The sequence below is a fragment of the Coenobita brevimanus genome, chromosome 52 (assembly GCF_032717465.1).
Source record: "Coenobita brevimanus isolate Jiangsu-jjx chromosome 52, ASM3271746v2, whole genome shotgun sequence".
NCBI lineage: Eukaryota > Metazoa > Arthropoda > Malacostraca > Decapoda > Coenobitidae > Coenobita > Coenobita brevimanus.
In genome coordinates this window covers 6,986,505-7,004,861 of record NC_137005.1, presented here as the reverse complement: position 1 = coordinate 7,004,861, position 18,357 = coordinate 6,986,505, and the positions used below count along the sequence as shown (strand labels likewise).

General features: G+C 40.0%; 1 pseudogene; it reads right to left on the bottom strand.

Moving 5' to 3' along the window:
• Positions 1-390: 390 nt before the first annotated feature.
• Positions 391-2,470, bottom strand: LOC145400441 (uncharacterized; annotated as a pseudogene).
• Positions 2,471-18,357: the final 15,887 nt, after the last annotated feature.

Below are 18,357 nucleotides of genomic sequence, written 5' to 3'. Positions count from 1 at the left end.
AGGAGAGTTTGCGACTCTGTACAAGGAACTAATTGATGTTGAAACAAAATTTTTCCAGTTCTTCAGAATGTCTAAAAACTGCTTCAGGATATTGCCCAGTAAAATAAAGACTCGCTTGAAGCAAGACACCCACTGGAGAAAGGCAGTAACACCAAAGGAACGATTAGCAGTCTGCTTGAGGTAAAATAATACGCGGTCTTTGTAGTTGGTTAATTACTGTAATTATATATTTAAACCCATACTGGAGATTTTATTCACATACAAATAAAAAGTTTATTTTTATACGAAGTGACAGTACATCAATTTCTATTAAAAAGCCTAAATTCATCCTAATTCAGATTTTATTCTCCATGTTAGCAATTACTATAATGATTTAAGTTTATTGAAGAGTTAAAAATTCTGAAAAGTTGAAAAGTAGTTCTGCAAGGAATTGGCGCTGTTTGGAATTGATGCATCAGCATATTGCTTCTGATACTTATCTGCATATGCTGTATGTTCTTGCAATGGTTGAGGTGAGGGATGCGGAGTCGAAGCTGATTATGTGGAGGCTGAAGGCTCACATTGTCTTTCAAATGAATGTTGATTGATAAGCATTTGCATTTCATATTTCTGTTCTGTGGCAAATATTTCCGAATTTGCTACATTCAAATAAAAAGGGGTTAAAGTTTTCAGAGTTGGAGCAATACCTGCTAGAAATGCGTCAACAGGGTGTGATGTGGTTTGATTTTCCTGCTTATTGAGCAAGTACTCCATTAATTTTGCAGAAGCTGTTTGTTGAGGTGCCACTTTCTTTTTTGCTAATTTTCCTGTTGATGGCTTAACTGTAGCTTCAAAAGTCGGCTTTGGTGAGGGCGATGGTTGTCTGCATATCTTCATGTAGGCCTCCGTCCAATACTGATGGTTCCCCTGCATCAATCTGAATGCCCTCTTCTTCGTCCTCCTGTTGTTGTACAACATCGTTGATTGTTTCCTTCATCCTCTTGACTCGCGATGTTCCCCTTGGTTTCCCCTTCTTGGATGTATGTCTTTAAAAAGTTTAATTGCTACGAAAATGTAATTTTCTTTTGTGCCCACTCTTAGTTGAAGTCTTCTTCAGAGTTTTCCTGTAATTCTCTTATCTTGTTCCATCTGCTTCTACATGATTAACCTGAAAAACAAAATTTTTAATGTTACATTTCCTTCTTTCAGGTACCTAGCTACAGGGGATTCCCTAAGGACAATTTCATTCAGCTACCGCTTGGGGCATAGCACAGTGCACCAAATTGTCATGGACACTTGCAGGATAATAACAGAAAATCTCATGAGTGAAATGCTACCAAATCCTTCAACAGAGATGTGGAAATCCATTCCTAATGACTTTTCAACACTTTGGAATTTTCCTAACTGTTTGGGAGCTTTGGATGGTAAACATTTTACCATTCAGGCTCCAGCAAATAGTGGTTCTCTGTACTTCAACTATAAGAAGACTTTTTCAGTTGTCTTGTTAGCGCTTGTTGATGCGCAATACAATTTCATCACAATTGATGTAGGTGCATATGGGAAAAACAGTGATGGTGGAATATTTGCAAATTCTGGTCTAGGCAAAGCACTTCAGCGGGGCACATTATCAGTACCAAGGAATGCTACATTGCCAGGCACAAATACTGAAGCTCCGTATGTAATGGTGGGTGACGAAGCCTTTCCTCTAAAAACTTATTTGATGCGACCATATCCGGGGCAAGATTTGGATATTTCTAGGCGTGTCTTTAACTACCGACTGTCTCGTGCCAGAAAAGTTTTTGAAAACACGTTTGGCATTTTCTCAAAAATTTAGAATATGTAACAGAAGAATTCAAGCAAAACCTGAAAATGTAGATCACATGATACTTGCAATGTGTATTTTGCATAATTTCATAAGAAAATATGATGTAGATACACGCCCATATGAAGTAAATGCAACGGTGCCTACAACTACAGAAGCAAGACTTCAAAATCTGCCTCTGCAAGGTGGAAATGCAACAAGAGATGCCTTAACTGTAAGGGAGCTGTACAAAGATTACTTTAATTCAGAGGCTGGATCTGTGCCATGGCAGTTTTCATGACTGCAAATTTGAAAATGACCTAGCCTAAGTTAGAGAAAGAGGGAAAAAAGCCTAGCAAATTTAAAGCAGACACATTTCATGTGACTAAAAAAATTAAGAATATATTAACTTCATCAGTAAAAGATAGGTGAAGATAGGTGAAGTGAGGTGAGGTGTGAGGAGGTGAGGTAACGAGTGGTGTGGGTGTGAGGTTAGGTGATTTGGTGTGATGTGTGGTGTGATGTGATTAACTACATCAAATAAAAAGAGTACTTACCATCTACTTTCATTTTTTCTCCTATTTTATTCCATATATCTTGCTTGAAACTGCTATCCATAGATTTAGATTGTGATAAATCGTACAGAACAGGACGGTTTCGCACCAATTCAATAAGCAGTTCGTCATTCATTTTCTTCACACAGCTCCCACCCTCGTCCGACGTCCGTGAAAATCTAACCAATATCGATGGCGACTATATTAAACTTCACGGATCGGAGACGGAACTGACACTGAGAGTCAAAACACGGTACTGCGCCGGACGTGTGTGAACTCGCCGGCAGAATTCAAAGTAACTATATTTTTTTTCACTGACACTGAAGCACTGAACTGACACGGTACTGATACGGCACTGATGTGTGTGAATCGGCCTTTAATGGAACAGTGTTTTTACTAGCTAAGTGTTTTCCAAAGATGGATGAATGAAGTCTGAAAGCAACAAACAGGCTTGGCATGAACAGCGTTTATGATTGGAACAGTGGGTTGGCCAGTGTGTGTTGCTGAAAGTGTGACAAATGGAGTTATAAAGCAATAGAGGCCCGGCGAGAACACTGTCCGTTTCAATATTACGGAAAGTGGATCTGGCCAGTGGCTGGGATGGATATCAAACGCTAAGAGAAGGCGATAAGGTAAGCACATCTCGATATCTATGCTACGCTATTTACTTCTATTTCAAACTTCATTTTTGCATTTTGCCTGGACGTGCATGAGACCACCAAAAAAAAAAAAAAAAAGCTGAAGAGAAATTAAGAGGCATTTGTTCTTTTGCAGGTAATCTGGGCATTCCAGAGCAACAAAATAAAGGACTATAGCAGCTACGATCCTGCAATGTGCCGTCGACGACTACTGCAGCTGCCGTGCTGAGATTTGCTGTTGACTATGACTGGAGTTACGTAACCAAAGTAAACTGTTGTCAAAGACTACAGTAATTACAGCACCGTACTGAGCTGTGCCACTGAGGACTTCCGTGACTGTCCTGTTATCCACCGTTAGTGGTAAAAACCTATAGTGAACTTTAGTGTTTTTTTAATGTAGAGTATTTTGATAAACGGTAATTCTAAAAGTCTGTGTCCAGTGGTTGTGTATTAATATGAAGGCTGTATGTTTTAACACATTGTAAGATTACTACTGATTTAGGATGCTTTAATTTCATTCCTCCTAACTGTTCAGAATTAATGTCGGGTGATTAGAATGTTCCCAAAAGATATTTTAATTATATTTTCCCCATTAATAAGATTAAAATTAAAAATAGGGAGCTGGAGGGTTTAACACGGAAATCTTATTAGTCATTATATTAGCATAAACTTCGGTACTGACTTTACATGAAAATATTGGTCAGTACATAGTGATAGTACTTCAACAAACGATGAAACATAACATCGGACGAATCTGTTATACTAACGCTAATTCTATTCCGCTCATGAAATTTGACACTTAACACCTTTATTAAGCTAGGACTGCTACATAGAGCTGAAGGAAGTAGTCAATGATATATCGCCTTGAGCTGGGTGGTGGCCATATAGCCAAACCATACGTGCTCCCTACGTGTCAAGTGGGTTGGTGGAGGGTTAGTGCCCCTCCCTGTAAAGCAAATAACTCTGAGTCAAATGGCCACCCCGTACGGGATTATGGGGTCTGGCAATAGATAGATAGACTCCTACCATTCAACCCGAGGAAGACTCTAATTTTACAGCCACCTCTCTACTTTAACTTCAACCAGCATGGAGACTTATAGAACTGTAGAGGTTAGCCTTCATTAAACCCTTCACTAAAAGGTTTACCTTGAGCTAATAAAGATAGTGGCCTCGTTAAACTGAAAAACACATTAGATCGAAGAAGCCAACAATCACCTTAATTTTTCACTTAATGCTGATTTTTACCGGATGAGAAGCACTGCTGTAAACAGCCTTGGTTACCGACTCTGACAGCCTTTTCCCCTCTCCATACCCGTTCTTCATCAAAACAGACCAGACACTATAACCACTTTGCATTCTAAAAGATACAGTACATTGGAACTACCTCCGTCCACACGCAGAGGTAAAGTGTGCACCATGCTGGGGTTGAAGGAGATGGAGGTAATGTAGAGAAGCGGTCGTAGTCTAAGTGACTTTGGAGATTTCGTAATACGTTTAACTTGGCGATTAATTCAACACATTACACCTTAAGATGCTGGTGTATGTTACTGGCACAAACTACACTGAAAAAGTACAAGATAATGTTTGAAGGTGTAACATTAAAAATAAATCCATAAACAGACACTACGAAGCTTTCAGAAAGAATAAATCTATAAGGAATTTACTACGAAGCCTCTGTATGCCCACTAAGAATAAGGAGGAGTGCAGGTGTGCGTGCGAGAGGACGGAGGGTGTATTCTGCGTGCTCCTTCATCAGAAACTTTTGCCTTCTCTTGGTTCAAAGGTAAAAGGAGCCAATTTTGCTGCACGTGCGTGATACTAATTCGTCTGCACGAAAAACGGGGCATAATTCCTGCTACTTCCCGCACGAAAACGTATATGTCCTGACTCTAGCCCTCTCATCGTGTGGGCAATTCTAGTCCATTCCAGATAACGCCAGACCTAAGTAGCATTATTTACTTCGTTATTTTGCTAAGCGAGCCATACAAACATAGCATTGTATTATTTCTACCATGTAACCCTTTTAAGGTCGGGATAACTCTAGCAGTCTAATCCAGGTAACGACAGATAACCTTTATAGCTTTTTTTTTTTTTTTTTTTTTTTTTTTTTTTTGTAATAGGCGCTTGAGTTTGAACAGTAGTACCATAAGCCCTCTCATGGTCGGGGTGACTCTTAGGTCCGTATTCTCATCGGGTAAGGAAGCTCCCTAGCACTTCTTAATTAGCGATATATTTTTTGGATATGGTTAGTTAATATCCTTGTATACGTTATCTATGCAGAGTATGGCAACGTCAGGAGGATTTATATAACAAGCGAGGATAAGGAGTATTAAAGGTAAATCGCAAAGAAAGAGGTGTTAGAGAGCTTGAACATACGCGAAAACGAGCTTTAGTCTATTCCAGCAAACGCCACAAGGTTTTCTGAGAGTTATAGAAACCAGTGTTAATAGATAAATGAATTTTTTTTTTTTCAATATTCCCCCCTCCCTCCCCCACCCCACACCCACTAAATGAACACTTAAATTTGTCTATAGACTGCACGACACCCGAATAAATTTGTCGAGTCGGCTGAAAGAAATTGCCTGATATATTACTCCTTAACTCCTTCAATGCTAGGATGTTTTTTGTTTTTTGTTTTTGTACTTTTTCATTCGATTTTTACCAATTACATTGTTATTCAGCTTTTTTTGTTTTTTTTCGAAAGGGGGGGGGGTAGATACAGCCATCATTCTCGCTATAGGAGTTAAAAAAAATACCCCCCACCCAAAAAAAAAGGGTCACTGGAGTCAAGGGGGTAGCCTGGTTAATTATGCTACGTTTATTCTGACTTGGCCCAAAACTGCCGTCTCTCCATCTTGAGTGCTGAGTGGTAGCGAAAAATTAACACGTGATTGTTTCTAGTCATGATGAAGTGCTATGACGAGGTAGAGCCATATTTATTTACTCTATGATCTACGTAAAATATGAGCAAAGGGATGAAAACATGAGCCAAGTTAAAATGAATAAACTAATGTCCATATAACTGCTCTTGTTGTCGTTAATTACTGGTTTAAATTATATCAGGCGATGCATGGGCAGGTAACAACTTCCGGGTCACCTGGATCCGGGTTCATGGGCCCGTATTTTCGTGCAAGCTCCCTAGCACCTTTTCCTTAGTGATTTATGTTTTGGATGGGGGTGGTTAATATCCTCTTGTACGTTATTTATGCAGAGTATGGCGATTTAGGAAGGATTTATGTAACACAGGATTGTAAGGTGTAATAAAGAAAATGAATCGCTTAGGAGAAGGTGTTAGGGAGTTTTCTTAACCCACGAGAATACGGGCAGACATACGCTCAATTCCCTCCAATGACAGATTTATATTTTACAGGATAGACAAGAGATAAGAATGACTAGTATTTTTTTGGCTTTCCTGGCGTATAAAACTGTGGAGAGAAGCGATCATGCAACAACTATTATTTATATTTATTTACTTTATTACTGTATTTACTTATTTCTTCATGTACTGGTTATGCAGGGCAAAGTAAACAATGCACAGTCTTTCCCTCCGTTGTTCCTCCTACGAAGAAAAATGTGAGGTACGAGGAAATTATAAGTGTGAATTTCGACTAAAATTTCCTATAGTCATTTTTTTTCACACATGAACAGAGGAACGAAAAACAAATACAAAACATACACCAGATTACAGTTGGTTTACAGAAAAGTAAAAATTAAAAACTGACATGAGAAAAATGAGAATAAAATTAACATGACCTTAACCAGTCTGATCATGAGAGGTTCACGGGTGACAGTCACGAACACAGGATGAACTCCGTCTCAGATTTGTTTTCCAGGAAGGACGGAGACTGTAGTATCTTCTCGTGTCTCTTGTTCAGTCTAAAAAAAAAAAAAAAAAGTAATGCGTAAAGTTATAGAATATTTTTTGTTTTTACAGGAAAGATAAAGAAGAGAACGAGACCTTTTCACGCCTTCTGTTCTTGCTACAAATAATAATAATAATAATAATAATAATAATAATAATAAATAATTGTAAATCCGGTCCCAGAAGATTACAAGCTCGTTCACTTTAATTTGATGGATTTTTTTCGTTAATTTTCAGCTTATTTCACATAGTTCAGCTGAAGGATAAGGCAATAAATCCTTCATGTACCACTTCTTCATGACTAGCACCATAATTCAGTATTAATCTTGTTGCAATTCAATACTTAAGATGAGAGAAGGCAAATTTAGCCCCAGAGGCAGAGGCAGAGGGACAGACGCAGACAGAGGAACAGACACAGAGGGAGAGGGACAGACACAGACATAGAATATAGCACGCTGTCTGTTTAGGTTCGTCTATCAGTGAAGAAGCCTGACAGACCGATGACAAACCAGACTAAATACCTCATGTTATGGACTGAGACAGGTGTGCACTATACTTCGGAGGCAGAGTTGACATACACGCGGAGGGACGAAGTTGGATCTCTCTCTCTCTCTCTCTCTCTCTCTCTCTCTCTCTCTCTCTCTCTCTCTCTCTCTCTCTCCTGGCTGTCAGACGGCCGGAATCACGTTGACAGCATTACCATGTCCCTGGGTTCGATTACCAGTGAGTGACATGATGAGACTTTAAAATTATGTCTTGGCGACTAAGAGATGAGGAGAAGGTCATTAACTCAACTCTTTCAGCCCGAATGTATATATGTTTGTGTGTGTGTGTGTGTGTGTGTGTGTGTGTGTGTGTGTGTGTGTGTGTGTGTGTGTGTCCTGATCATTTTATTTAGCTTAGTACATATTTTTTGAACAGGCAGTTGTAGCCCCAGGTTCATCTGAAACGTGAACCCGGTGGAGTGCAGGCTGAAGTCCCCCTCCCCTTTGCAGTTCACCATCTCCGGCAATACATTCCCTCTTCGTAAAATTGGAGACAAAATATCGCCTCAAATTTCACTTCTACTTCTAACTTCCCTTAGGCTGTAGGAATTAAGGACTTTCGTAATATTTGCAACCCTCAGGTGATCTGAACGTGAACCCAGTGGAGTGCAGGCCAAAACCGTCTTTCTTTCACGGTCCCCCATCGTCCTTTTCGGGTGACTGGGAGGGAGGTGAAGGACGTTCGTATAACTGAGCAGTGGAGCTACCAGGTTATATCGGTGCCACCACGTGAAGGCATCCCAGCCCCTTCCTTGTATCGTAAAGTGGAAAGTGATTTAATGTAATATAAATCCCACCCAAATCCTCCAAGTCACTATATCACTTTAACTTGGCCTAAAACTCACCTGTAACATTGAATTAGCACTGGAACACAATGCTAGTCACGAAGAAGTGCTACGAATGGTGAGCTGTAGTACGCACATTCCGCTACCGATCCAGATTAAATTAGCTGCAAAAGGACGAAAACCCTAGCCAGTTTAGGATAAAGTGAGTATAGGATTAATGTAGTGATGACTGGTTCGCGGGTAAGAGGGTCAAGACTACGATGCAAGTCACGAAGAAGTGCTAAGAAAAGGAGAGCTGTAGCAGTGTCTTAGTCCTCTTCCAATCCATGTTAATTTGGCAGTAGAAGGACAAAAACCTCAGCCGACTTAGGGTAAAAGGAGTATAGGATTAATGTAGTGAGGACGAGTTTGCAAAGAGGGTCATAGGGGAAGCATTGCCTTCTTCGTACCTAGACAGACTCTCGAGGTGGGCGTCCCTCCACTTTAGGAAGGTAATGCAACTTTATATACACGATGGTGACCTTACCCCCACCTTGAGATTATCCAGACTCTCTCTCTCTCTTTTCTCTGCTCTCTCTCTCTCTCTCTCTCTCTCTCTCTCTCTCTCTCTCTCTCTCTCTCTCGCGAACCAGTTTCTCACATTCCAGGTTTTTCTTACAATGTCTCCTTCCTCACACACCCAGCTCTCTCTCTCTCTCTCTCTCTCTCTCTCTCTAACCCATCACTATCAAACAGAACTGCGTCATACACCTTATCTTATCCCATATCTGACTCTCATCCCTATACATCCTCTCTCTCTCTCTCTCTCTCTCTCTCAACGTGACGAGTGACCAGAGAAAGTTGATCATTCATCGTATCACGGAGCTCACTCTATCATAATCTCACTTTAATGGATGATTATTGTATGAGTAAAAACAAAACAAAATCCATAATTAGAACTGGAGGATTTCGTAGAGCAGGATAAATCTACTTGGTGGGAGGCAGAATTAAAATTAGTGGGTTTGAATTTGAAGTGACAGAGCGACTTGGAGGCGTTTTGTCTGCGGCCACCCTTTGCGGGATTAGGGGGTCGGGCTACAGATAGACAGAGAGATAGACAGACAGATAGACAGATAGAATTTGAAGTCGCTCCTAATTATAAACTCATTCAGACCCATGACAATTTCCTTCAACTGGATAATATTGTTTGTCTACAGTAAAAAAAGCAAAATAGAATATAATACATACAAAGTTGTGGAAATGTTTGGTGGGAGAGAGAGAGACAGGATAGAGCTTGCTTTATTTTCTCTAACGTTTTGGGCCACACAGAACCCATCTTCAGAGAGTTTGGGTTCTGTTCAGCCCAAAAAGCTTGAGAAAAAATAAGAGATATCAAGCTCTAACCCGGAAAAGCTTGAGAAAAATAGAGATCAAACTCTTACCAGAAAAGCTTGAGAAAAATAAAGATATCAAGCTCTACCCAGAAAAGCTTGAGAAAAATAAAGAGATCAAACTCTTACCAGAAAAGCTTGAGAAAAATAAAGATATCAAGTTCTATCCAGAAAAGCTTGAGAAAAATAAAGAGATCAAACTCTTACCAGAAAAGCTTGAGAAAAATAAAGATATCAAGCTCTACCCAGAAAAGCTTGAGAAAAATAAAGATATCAGGCTCTAACCTCTCTCTCTCCCACCCAAACATTTCCACTAGTCACAATGCACCATCTACATATACCCATGTATTGGGAAAAATCACTAGGCAGGGCACAAGCACCAAGGATAATATTATGTTTTGCCTATTACGTCTACGATTTCAAAGCTTCAAGTCCATAGCTAAACATGTATATTTAAACACACATATAAACAATGTATACGGTAGCCAGTCACATTTTTCACGTACCTTCGGAAAACGTTAACTCGACTCTGCCGTAACTTGGCCCAAATATTCCTTCCCTTGCGGCTCATTTCACATAGCGGCTACAGCTCCGCTCCACTTCTTCGTGACTGGCATCATTTTATAGCATTACTCTGTTGTCACAGCTCAGTATGCATGATGGAAAGATGGCAATTTTAGTCCAAGTTAGAGTAAAATGAGTATAGCACATTAAGATGGCACTATCTTGGAGAATTAGTACATATACTGTACCACAGCATCCGGGCCAAAGTTTCATTTATTATTATTATTATTATTATGATGATGATGATGATGATGATGATGATGATGATGATGATGATGATGATGATGAGGATGAGGATGAGGATGAGGATGAGGATGATGATGATGGTGATGATGATTATCATTAGTATATGTATATGTTTTACCCCCGTGTTTGTTTCTTTGTCTGTCCGTCTGTCTCTCTGTCTGTCTCTGTCTGTCTGTCTGTTAGCAGGCTTACTCAAAAAGTTATGAACGGATTTTGATGAAATTTTGTGTAATGGTGGGCCATGAGCCAATGAATAAGTGAATAAGTTTTGGCCCAGATCGGGGTCCGAATCCCGAGTATCCCCCACAGTATCTCCAAAAAATTCTCAATTAATTGCAATGAAATTTTATGGGAAGGTGGGCCATGGACCAAGAAAGAAATTATTAAATTTGGGGGCTGATCCGGATCCAAATCCGAATACTATATCCACGGATCCGGATTACTCAAAAAGTTACGAACGGATTCTGATGAAATTTTGTGGAGGGGTGGACCATGGGCATAGGAAGAAATTATTAAATTCTGGGGCGGATCCGGATCCGGAGTATCCCGCACAATATCTCCAAAAGATCTCAATGAATTTCAATGCAATTTTGTGAAAAGGTGGGCCATGGACCAAGAAAGAATTGATTAAATCTGGGGGTGGATCCGGATCCTATATCCACGGATACGGATCCGGATGCTTTTTAATGGCAATGGCATTGGTGAAGGTATGCGCTTTCTGACGCTTTCTAGTTATTATATTATCATGACTGACCATTTTGTTTATTCAGTTGGATGGCGGTTCACATTGGTCTTGGTCCCTCGTTGCTCCTGCAAGATCTACGAGAGGAAGACACGCTTAATATATCTCGTGCATTCACGGCCAAGGTCTCCTCCGCTCTTCCACTTGAGACCGGATTCACAAACGCACTTACGACTCCTTCCCTCTCGTAACTGGGCTTTCTTACCACAGGAAGGACAGGGAGTGCAGGGTCTTCCTTGTTTCTTTTTTGGTTCCTCAGTTTTCTTTACGTCAGGGCATTTTAATTTTTTTTAGTTCAATTTACAAGGGTGCCATATGTCACCCCTCCACATCTTCATACCAGCTGTAGCGAAGAAATACCAGACACCACAGGGTAATATCAGGTCTGAACTGCATTTATGTTGGTGCACCGATACTTATTTTTGCATATTCAATTAGGGTAGTCTAGATAAGGAATTCTTGCATGTCACTTATACTATATTTCCACGTCATGTCACATTAATCATCCACTCCCCGTGCCAAGGATCCTGCCCCAGTGCTTCTGTTGTGGTATCATGTCACTCGCCGCCGTCTGCACACCCATCCTTGGCACTGCTTGAGCCTGTGTTGTTTCATGTACTTAATTTCTGGGAAGTCATGGGACTGCATATCAGCAAGCGCTATGCTGTTACGTAACTTTGGCTTGCGTGTATTACTAAGCAGCTCGCATTATATAACCATTGGGTACGTTTCTGCAATACACTCGATTTTTTCCCTCCTAGCTTATTTTGGCTAGTTATAACAGCACCTAGCAGTAGTCCTAGGCACTAGCGATGCCGCCCCATAGTCGTCGTAACCCCAGGCGATAAATTTCTCCCATAATTTCTTTAAATAAAGTTGGATTGGATGTGGCACCCCAACAGAGTTGCCAAACGTCACATTTCAGGGCTACTTTCCCGGGCGCCCCTTCAGCCAGCCCTCCCTCCGCCGCAGTCGCCAGCCTGGGAGTCAGTATGTGCTGGCTCTCGCTGGCGGAAGGTGTGGTGTATATGTGAGGGTTACATTCCTCTCCCCTTACTGAAGTGTTAATGAACTGGTGTGGATTCTGTGTAGTGGTGCTGACGAAGAGTGTATCACAATAACTGTATCAGGAAATAAAGTCTTAGGCTAACGGTGAACATCGCGTCGTGGAAAGGGAGAGATAAGGCAACGAGTAGGGTAAGTTGCTGTGGTGGCCGTAGTCTGCGCTGTCTATATAAAGTATTCACGTTGATGGGTTAACCTCACATTAGTCCAGTTATCTCTCACTTAACCCACCTTTTGTAAGTCAAACTGTGCAAATTTAACCACGTCTGCCTCAACACACTTCCGTACTGAGTGGATATGAAGGGTGATTTTACAAGCTCATGACAGCAGAGTCCCCAGTTAGTACGGTATATTATCACTCATGAAAAAGTTATCGTGGAGCATTATTCTCTTGGTAACTGGAAGCCTGTGTTGTGTGTTCGACCGTAAGACTACACTGTGTACGTGGTGGCGCCAAACACACACATACACAACCTCCTAAGGACGTATATATACACAGCACCAAGGACAGAAACACACACACACACACAAACACGCCAAGGACGCAAGTAGACGGAAGGACAACAACATCATCATCATCATCACCCATCATCATCATCATCATCACCACCATTAATTAAAATATCAGCACACTTGAATCTATGGCATACCTATACTCTGTTCACTTCAGGTTGGCCTAAAATAGCCATCACACAACCCTGAATGCTGAGCTGTAAGAGGAAACTAACCATCTCCCTATCGTAAATGCTAAGCTAAAAGGAGAAATTATCGCTATCTCCCCATCTGAAATGCTGATCGGTAAATGAAATCAACATCAGAATGCGGCGCTATAGTCACGAAAAAGTCCTGTGGAAAGATGTAGCTCCGCCGTATCGTCGTAGTTTACTATAGATATACAAGAAATAAGCTTCAAAAATACGAAAATCCCCTCCAAATCTCATCCAAGTTAAGAAAGACAGACAATGGGCGTGACGAGCTATGGAAAAGATGCAAGACAGAGCTGTGGCATTGTCTCCTGCCACTGAGCTACGTGAAATAATCTGCAGAAGCAAGTTAGAGCCGTGGCATTGTTTTATTCTGACACTGAGCTACGTGAAATAAACTGCAGATGCAAGGTAGAGCCGTAGCATTTCCTATTCTGCACTGAGCTACGTGAAATAAACTATGCAAGGTAGACCCGCTGCATTCTCTTATTCTGTGCTCAGCTACGTGAAATAAACTATGCACGGTAGACCCGCTGCATTCTCTTATTCTACCACTGAGCTGCGTGAAATAAGCTGCAAAAGGACGAAGATCTCCAGGTGAAAATATCTGAACAATAGTCGTGAAGAAATGCTATGAGAAGGACACAGAGCCTTAGCATTGTCTTATTCTGCCACTGAGCTACGTGAAATAAACTGCAAAATGTTGAAAATATCCACCAGGTTAAGGAAATGAACTGTAGTCGTGAAGATGTGCGTTAAGAGGGATATAGAGCCGTAGCATTATCTCAACCACTAGGCCACAAAAAAATAAAATAAAACTAAAAAGAAAATCACGGTCAAGTTAATCCCCTGAATTTTGTGGCGCTTTTTTCATCCTGTTGTTACGACCTTCAGAAGATTTTGATCAGCTGTGAGGACGCCTTTCCGACTGGGGGGGTTTGATATAGTTTTCATTAACCCCTTCACTACTGGGGATTGTTTCTAAATAAACTAACCTGGTTGCAGTGAAAGTAAAAAAAATCGTATTGAGTGGTAAATAAAAATAAATCGGGCGGTATGCAAAGGAAAAATAGGTAATCGGGCTGAAGGTATTAATTAAGAAAAAAAATCCGTGAGTGATAAGCAGTGAAAAAAATAAGTAATCGGACTGAAAAGGTTACATTAAAAATCCTTCGTTGCTAGCAGGAAAATAAAAATGTCTTGAGATTATAAGTATAAAATTATATGCCTTCAGATGAGAGAGAGAGAGAGAGAGAGAGAGAGAGAAACGGAATAAGTCGCCTGATGGAGAGTGCTAAGGTGGACGAACTACAGCCTAGTCACGGGGGTGCAGCCTTCAAGAGTCGTGGAAAATGTTTGTGTTAAGCCGAGTCAGCCTTGAGTGGGCAAGGTCGGCGGGGTTGGCGGCGGCGGCGGTGGTGGTGGAGGCGGCAGGTCAGAGTAATGGTGGTGGAGGAGGTGGTGGAGGCGGTAGGTCAGCGTGGTGGTGGTGGTGAGGGTGAACGAGGAAGGGAGGTCAGTGTGGTGGTGGTGGTGAGGGTGAAGGAGGAAGGGAGGTCAGTGTGGTGGTGGTGGAAGCGGTAGGTCAGTGTGGTGGTGGTGGAGGTGACAGGTTAGTGTGGTGATGGTGGAGGTGGCAGGTTAGTGTGGCGGTGATGGTAGGTTCGTGTGGTGGTCGTGGAGGCGGCAGGTTAGTGTGGTGGTGGTGGTGATGGCAGGTTCGTGTGGTGATGGTGGAGGTGGCAGGTTAGTGTGGTGGTGGTGGTAAGGTAGTGTGGTGGTTGTACAGGTGGCAAATTAGTGTGGTGGTGGTGGTGGTGGTGGTGTGAAAGTAAGGTCAGTGTTAGGCTCTGGTTGCCATGGATGTTCTAAGCTTAGCCTGGCTGGACTACGTGAGATGGAGAGGGTTTGGCGGATCGTAGGCTTTATTTTTTAGGGATCGCAGACTTTATTTTTTAGGGATCGCAGACTCTATTATTTAGGGATCGCTGGTTTTATTTTTTGGGATCGAGGACTTTACTCTTTAGGGATCGCATACTTTAATTTTTAGGGATCGCAGGCTTTATTTTTTAGGGATCGCAGGCTTTATTTTTTAGGGATCGCAGGCTTTATTTTTTAGGGATCACAGACTATTATTTAGGGATCGCTGACTTTACTTTTTAGGGATTGTAGACTTTATTTTGTTACAGAGTAGACACTTTCCTCCAAGGATTAAAAACTTTAAGATTAATTTTTAGGAATTAGACTTTTTTAAGGATCGTTGACTTTAGGGATTGTATATTTTATTAGGAACTAAAATCAAGAATTGGATACTTTTTTTTTTAGATTAGACTTTCTTGGTTTTGTACACTTTCCTTTTTATATTTCATTTTGTTTATGCTATCAGTAGGTCTTTACTTTTTTTTTACCTCATTCTCATTTATCTTATCAGTGTATATTAAAGATTATTTGACAGTAAGGTCACTTGAATTGGTTGATATAGCTGTCTCAAAAATCAGCTGGACATACGTGAGCAGGGAGGGGGTTGAATGGATTGTAAACTTTCCTTTTTCTCTCATTTTTTTTTTTTTTATCGTGATGAGAGAGGAGTTGAAGGAGTCTAGAGTAATTTTTCAGTTTTTCTTACTTATAATCATTCTATAAACTTTTCGCATTTTCCCTTATCATGATCACTCTGCGGACGTATCTTCTGTCATTTTTCATTCTTATCATGATCATTCTGTACACGATTTCTTTTTTTTTTCCCCTTTTTTCTTCTGCTCATTCTGTAGACTACTTTTTGTCATTTTTCTCTCTCATCGTGGTCATTCTGTCGACTTTTTTCTTCCTCATTTTTCCTTCTTATCAACGTCCTTCTGAAGCCAATGTCAGAGTTTTAGAATTGGCTGACATGGCGATTCAAAGTTTAATAATTGGACTACGTGAGGTGGGAGGAGTTTGAGGGATTGAAGACAGTTTTTTATCTTTTTATTTTTTCTCACCCTAAAAGTTCGTTCTGTGTGTGTGTGTGTGTGTGTGTGTGTGTGTGTGTGTGTGTGTGTGTGTGTGTGTGTGTGTGTGTGTGTGTGTCTGTTTTGATCTAATTGCTCTATGAAAGTAACGTCATCAAACTTGGTTGCCATGGACACTGAGTTTACGATACTTGGACTACGTGAGGTGTAAGACATGGGACGGATTATTAACATTATTTTTAGGATTATTAACATTATTTTTAGGATCATTAACAATATTTTTCGGATTATTAAAAACATTTTTCGGATTATTAACACTACTTTTCGGATTATTAACATTATTTTTAGTATTATTAACATTATTTTTAGTATTATTAACATTATTTTTAGGATTATTAATATTATTTTTCGTATTAACATTATTTTTCGAATTATTATCATCATTTTTCGGACTATTAACATTATTTTTTGGATTATTAACATTATTTTTAGGATTATTAACATTATTTTTAGGATTATTAATATTATTTTTCGGATTATTAACATTACTTTTAGGATTATTGACTACTTTTGGGATTATTAACATTATTTTTCGGATTATTGATATTATTTTTCGGATTATTACATTATTTTTCCTCATCTTTTTTCCAGTCTTTTATAATTATCATCTTAACATTGTTTCCTCCCCAGTACAATGAATGAGGAATCGAGAGACAGGAAAAATGAAAGTAGCAGGGGCGTGAAGGACTAAAATTTTCCGTCCCTCTTTTTTCGTTTCCTGTCACTGTCATTTTAATCTTCTTTCCTGCTGTCTAACACATGGAGTACAAAACTTACTAAAATAGGAAAATGAAAGTAGGAGAGATGTGAGGAACTGTAGACTTTTCCTCTTTCGTTTTTTTTTTCCTATTTCTTACCACCGACATCTTAACACTCCTTTCCTTCTTGCCCACACAGGGGCTGAAATGGATAGAGAAACAGGAAAAGGAAAAAAGTATGTGGAGTATAAGTGCCAAAATATTTTCCTGTTTTCATTTTTTATCACCCTACTCCTATTTCCCACAAGCCGAAGAGACTGCATAGAGAGAGAGAGAGTAGAAAAAAATGAAAAAAAAAAATCATATTCTTTTACCATCATCCTAGCTCTTCTTCCCCACTCGAACTAATGTGAGTTGGGAGGGAGTCAGAAATAGAATAAGGGAAGAATAGACCTGGAGAACTAAAGAAGAGCGTGCCAGTCCATCATCATCATCATCATCATCATCATCATCACCACCATCACCATCATCATCATCGTCATCATCAGTAACGTGCAAACAACAGGAGGAAAACGAGAATATGTGAAAGTAAGGTCATTGTTATCCGCTACCACAACGACATGATATTCTCTCTCTCTCTCTCTCTCTCTCTCTCTCTCTCTCTCTCTCTCTCTCTCTCTCTCTCTCTCTCTCTCAATACGCTAAACATACGAGAAATAGGCTAAACGTACGAGAAATACGCAAAAATACAAGAAATACGCTAAAATACGAAAAAATAAGCTAAACATACGAGAAATAAGCTAAACATACGAGAAAAAAGCAAAAAATACGAGAAATAAGCTAAATATACAAAAAATAAGCTAATCATAGGAGAAAAAACTAAATATACGAGAAATAAGTTAAGGATTGGAAGGGTTTTTCCTAAGCTGAATAAAATCGTCTGAAATTAGCAAAAATTAGCTAAATATTACGTCACCGGATACTAGAATTTAAGCTTACGGTAATCTAGTCGCCAGCTTGTGTTTGTCCTTTCCCTGAGTTCACTTATTTTTTTATTATTTTTTTTATTACCAGACGATTTTACTCAGCTAAAGGAGAGACTTTTATGCATCTGAGAGGTTGAGCATAGATTCATACACCCCTTCAGTGACACACACACACACACACACACACACACACACACACACACACACATACACACACACACACACACACACCTGAAGGGGGGTTAACAAAGTAACATGATATTTGTCTTTCAGTTCTTCACCTGACTTTTAATCCCTTCAGTCCGGTGCAGGAGAGGACCTTAACCTGGCCCAGATTTTCGTCCTTTTGTAGCCTATTTCACGTACCTCAATTAAAGAGAGAGAGAGAGAGAGAGAGAGAGAGAGAGAATACTACGGCTCTTCACCCTTTCCATACCATTCCTTTTTACTATAGTTCTTTCACCTGAACTTGGCCCAGATTTTCGTCCTTTTGTAGCTTATTACACGTACCTCAGTTAAAGAAAAAAAAAAAAAAAAAAAAAAAAAGACAATACTACGGTTCTACATCCTTCCCACAGCACTTCTTCGTGACTAGCATCATAATTTAATGTTTATCGTTACATCTCGGCATTCAACAAGGAGAGGTGGTACGTTTAGGCCAAGTTAGGGTAAAAAGACTATAGGAGATAAATTATATTGTATATCCTTCACACTAAATTGAAGTCCATTAGATACATCTGTTCTGGCAAATTCTGTATATCCCTTGAGGGTAGAAAAATATAACAGAAGAAAAATCGTCTGGAGAGA